Source organism: Acinonyx jubatus, chromosome E3, assembly GCF_027475565.1.
Source record: "Acinonyx jubatus isolate Ajub_Pintada_27869175 chromosome E3, VMU_Ajub_asm_v1.0, whole genome shotgun sequence".
In the NCBI taxonomy this organism is placed as follows: Eukaryota; Metazoa; Chordata; class Mammalia; order Carnivora; family Felidae; genus Acinonyx; species Acinonyx jubatus.
Genome location: NC_069398.1, coordinates 36,165,643 through 36,171,108, shown reverse-complemented (window position 1 = coordinate 36,171,108; position 5,466 = coordinate 36,165,643).

Here is a 5,466-nt window from a genome sequence, read left to right as displayed (position 1 = left end):
GCCTTGTCCTCCCTTCTGATAAAGGACTGGTAAATATCCTCCTGGGGAGAGAATCCATGCTACACTTTCTCAGGATGGATGGAGCACACAGTGAACGCACATGCTCACAAGGTGAGTGGGAGGAGTCCCTTCTCCCAAGAAGATGAGAGACCGGTTTCAGGCGGGTCTTCGTGGAGAGTCTGTCCTGCTGGGACTAGAGTCAACAAGGGTGAAGCGGGAAGACGCGAAGATCGGGCGAGCAGGACAGGCGGAGTCTGAGGCCCACGTGGAGAGGCCTTGCTGGCACCCTCGATGCAGGCTTGTCAGCCCAACGGTTCACACGCGACTGTCCCTTCTCTGGTGCCATGGGGCTCGTGGCCCAATCCCACCTGTGCCACACCTTTTGTCTCATTCCCTCAGCTTCCACCCTCCAAGCAGCTGCCCAGCAGGCCTTGCAATCTGCCCCTTGGCTGAGCATTTGCACAGACAAACCTCCAAAAACTACACATGCCCTGGGGCCACCCCAGGGGCTCTCATGGACCGTGCCCCGTGTGTGTGCCCATAGTGGCTCTCCCACCTAAAAGCCACAGGATCCCCTGGCAACTCCATACCAAGAGACTGCAGGGAAGTGTCAGGTCCTGTGTCCTTTTCCACCTTGTTTCCTACCTATCTGGGACTAACCACATGGGAACCAAAGATGTGTGAGGACAAAGATGTCCACGGAGATGAGATGAGGGGATTCAGGAAGCCTGGGCAAGAAAGGGCATCACAGCTGAAGAGACAAACACCGGCTTCCGTGAACACGGTGAGCGGCACGTTGCCTGCCTTTGCTGTTGGGGCAAAGCAGGACCTGGCAGGAAGTGAGCAGGCGAAAGGTATCCATGGGAACCCTGAAGAGCCCAACTTCCCCCTGACCAGACAGTCTCCCAATCAGACGCATTGCTGACCACGGCGTGGTCTCCTTCTCCCATGCTTCATGACTCTGTCTCGCTTTCCACAGTGGTAACTGATCTTTGTGATTTGGCCTTGATCAATAAAGGCCACGGAGGAGATTCATACGTTCAATTTTCGCAAAAGGGCAGAAACAAGCAGGGATCTGTGCAGAGCTTTATTTGGACCCTGCTAAAGGAAGCAAACCCATCAGAGGAAATACTTGCACTCCAAAATAGATCAGCAATTTCCTTTTCCCTGTGGGATTTACGTTAGCAAGTTTGCAAACGGAAAACGCATTCGCAGAGTCTTCACAGCACTCAGCTGGGAAGTGGGATGTTAATCCTGTCGCTATTTTAAAACCTGTCTCAGGGGTGGGAGTACCTGCCTGAAATCGTCTTGGACTTAATTCTGCATGACAATGCAGCAAAGCGTGTCAGGAAGAGAAAAGGAGAAAATGCTCGCAAAGGAGAAGCAGTCCTAAGAGGGAACCAGAGTCAGGCTGGGCTCAGAGAAGCATGAACCACGGGGCTGGAGGCTGCAGCCAGAGGGGGGTGGATGTGGGTGTGGGTGTGGCTATGCTATCCAGAGAGACCACAGGGAAGCTGAAGCATGACAGGAAGCACAGGGCTGTGATTACAGCCCCTGGGGCCCAGTGTAGACGAGGCCTTGTGGAGGCTGCTCCTTTTGCCGGGGTGACATCTGCCCTGGGCATGATCTCTGGGTGGCTTGGCACATGGCCAGGCACCGCCCCACCCATCCTTTGCCTTCTCCCCATGATGTCCGGGACAGATGAGGAACCAAGGAAGTGAGGGCATACGGTCAGCCTAGAATAAAACCCAAGACCAATGCACACTCACACACGTGTGCACACTCACACACACTCACACACGCCCACATGCAGAAACACGCCACATTCACATCACATTCAGGCCCACATGCTCCATCCCACGCTTCTGGATCTGCCCGCCTGTGCACTGGGCACAGCCCGGGCCCGGCTCACAGGCCCGAATAGAACCCGCCACAGGTGAGGGTTGGGTTGGCAGTCCGGGCCACCTGGGTGTCCTGGCACTGCTTAGGCACCTGCCTCCTTCCCCGCAGGAGCTCATTACCTTCTTTTTCCACCAGCATTCTCTGCCCCTCGTCATCCAGGCCTGTGGCTGGACACTGCCCTGGGGCAAATGGGCCGTGTGGATGAGACTGAGGGAGGGCAGCACGCACCCCCTCTGCTCCACGAGGGAGACTAGTCCAGCCGAACCCCTCGAAGGCGCCCTGCCTCATGTAGCCCATTTCAAATTCTGGCTGCTGTGATCACCAAGAAACCAGTTTTCTAAAGAGCTGAGCTAGTTACTTTTTACGCTTATGTAGAAGTTCTATATCGCAGAGCAAATCAGAGTTGGCTTTCAGTGGCATCTCCTCCCTGCAGAGAGATGCCCGGTCCACCAGCACCTGTCACCATTTCTTCTGACAGGGAGCACTGCTGAACGGCGCTGGATGGCCGGGTGAGCATATGGCAGCTGCTTCCAGCGTGGTGCTTGAACAGCCACGTTTCTGCTGACGGCATGAATCAGAAAGTGGGGGAGATGTTCATTTCCACTCCTATACTCCATTGGGTTTGGTTGTGGGGGGAAGTGTCTCTGTTCCTTGCTTCCCCTACATGTGTACTTGCACTCGGTCAGTCACCCCACAGTGGCTCAGTAAGTGGCTCTCTCGTGTGCAAATGCCATGCCGGGCCCCGGAGACTCGTGGGAATCACGGCGCCCGCGTGGTCAGACACATGGCTCCATTCAGACAGAGCAGGATCCAGCCCAGAGCAAGGCCACATGCTCCTGGGAGGCTGCAGAAGCCTGTCGAGTGGTCAAGAACAGAGGCTGGGGGTCCCAGCTCCACCACTCCCCCACCGCGGGGTCCCCAGCTGCACCACTCTGTTCAGGTGGCACTGCTGATACCAACCCGCTAGGACTTCATGAAAACCGCTGCTTGTCTGGAGTCTAATGCTCAGCGAGCAGCGACATCACCGGCCCTCAGAGGCGCCGAGAGGGAGAGCGGCCAGCAGAGATGGTGCCCCAAAGACTCGGGCTCCAGTGGCAAGTGGCTGAGCCACGAGGGGCTTCCTGTCCGAGCTGCCCCCACAGGTTCCTGAGGCCATGTGGTCGTCTCCTTCAACCACACATGCTGGGGAAACAGGGTCAAGAGGGTCGTCTGCAGGGACGAAGCCTAACCCGGACAAAGGCGCTCTCATGGCCACACGACAATGAGGGAAGAGCCTGAGTTAGGCAGTGGAGCCTCCTCTCTTATTCCAGTGCCGTTAGAAGAGCCTTGTGTCTACCCTCTGACCCGGGGGACCTCTGCATGAAGGCCCCCGGGCTCACCACGGGCAGGCCGGGTGTGAGCACCAGCTCCTGCACCGCAGTGACCTGCCACCCACCAGTGGTGCCAGCCGAGAGGGCCCCAATAGACCCCGCAGTGCAGCAAGACTGGTGGTCACCTGGAAGCCTCCCTCTCAAGCCTTCCCCACCCCTACCCAGAGCCAGGTGAGCCAGATCTGGGCCTCCAGCAGGGGCGGAGGGGGAATCAGAGGACGGGGTCTGTTAGGGACCCTGGGAAGCGTAGTGAAAACCACCTGTTCCAAGTTTGGTTTCCAGGAGACGTGCGCTGGCTCACGCGTTCCTCAATTCCCCATTTGTTCATTCAGCGTATTTGTCTACACCAGACTCGAAGATCATGCGGTGTTCGTGGTCAAGCCCCCAACTCTCCCAGAGTCCTGCTGCCACCCTAGGCTGCGGACTCCCCTTGAGGCCCTAAGAAGGCCTCAGTAGATCCCGGACCGCCCAGCACTGCACTCAAAGTGGGAACCCGGCCGTCACCAGACACCCCTGCTCAGGGGGACCTGGCCCCACCCACAAGAGGATCACATGTTCACCATCCCACAGCCTGTGAAAGGTCAAGACTGCTGACAGGCAACGTGGGAAGCAATGGGTGCCTCCCAACAGGCCCCTGTGGGTGACCATTAGAAGCGAAGCGGCCCCCAAGGGGTTTGGTGGTCTTCCCAGCTGGCGAGTGGAGCCCCAGTCATCCTTGTCGGCCCACAGAGCAAAGGCCTTCACTGGGGAGAGAGCAAGCCCGAGTTTTGAACATACCTGAATGGGTTCTCCTGCAGTGTAACCTAGTCTCCCAGCTCTGGTCCTGGAGCAGCTCTCTGGAGAGGCCCATGCAAAGTTCTCAGCTGGCTGCGTTCAGCACCCCGAGGAACAGAGGCAGAAGGGCCTGGCTCTCACTTAGCATGTTTCCTCCCAAATCCTTCTCGCTGATTTTATCCAACTTAAGGCCTGAACTTTTACATCAAATTCCAAGAAGCTACTCCTCTGTCCTTGCTTTCTGCTTATGTATTTGTTTCCGGAGGCACCCAGGCCACCTGCTTGTGAAGAAGGAAGGGCAAAGGGGTGAGCAGCGCCTGGTGGGAGAGGAGGGGGAAACTCACATTAAATCTCAAAGCCCTGTACCCTTGCCTGGAGCTTACACTGTATCTGACCCACGATCAATTGTCAGGCTGCTGCTCTCTGCCCTTCTGATTGGCGCATACTTGGTTCTCACATTTCCCAGGATGGGATTCAGGTGTCTCTGCCTCGTCCCCGATGAGGGAAGCTGGTAGGTCTGTCCTGGGATAGGATTCAGGTGTCTCTGCCTCGTCCCCAATGAGGGAAGCTGGTAGGTCTGTCCTGGGATAGGATTCAGGTGTCTCTGCCTCGTCCCCGATGAGGGAAGCTGGTAACTCTGTCCCAGGGTGGGGTTCAGGTGGCTGCACCTCGTCCCCGATGAGGGAAGCTGGTGGCTCTGTCCTGGGATAGGATTCAGGTGTCTCTGCCTCGTCCCCAATGAGGGAAGCTGGTAGCTCTCAGCATCTGAAGCCCAGGCGGGGTGGGCTGTGGGTCTGAGCGGGGGCCCTCCCTCGCCTGGTGCTGGATGCGTAGCAGGACAGGGCAGGAGGGGCAGGGCTATGTCCCCGCTGCCCTGGACTGAGACAGCTGCTCCCTGGTCCACAGGCTGTGCCCTCAGCCCGAGGCTCGCAGCTCAGGCTCGCGCCCTAGCCTCCGGGCTCGTCCCGGGTGAGGGAGGGTGGTCTGCTTCCTGCTGGCCGCAGCCACCCTCAGACTGGAGACCTGGAAAGTCAGCACATCAGCTGCTTCTCGTCATCGTGAGCCCTGCGACGCTGCCCTGCCGGCACAGAGCTGTGGACACCAGGGAAAGCGTCCGGACCTTCGATGGGCCCAGGTCCTGTCTGCCGCTCCCTTCACGCAAGTAAGGCAGGATGCCACGGAGAAGGCCAGCGGGGCCACACCAAAGCCACCACCCTGTTAACAGACCCTCGGGGCCACAGGGCGGCAGAGAGGTGACCGGATGAGAGACCGGTCCAGTCCCTGGGCGCCGCTGGCTCCACCGGGCTCTCATCAGCCTGGACTGAGGAATCACTCTTCTTGCAAAAGCCTTGGGGGATGGGCAGCACTTGATGTCTTAGGAGATGAAAGAGGCAAATGCTGCCAACTACGTATTTTCCCC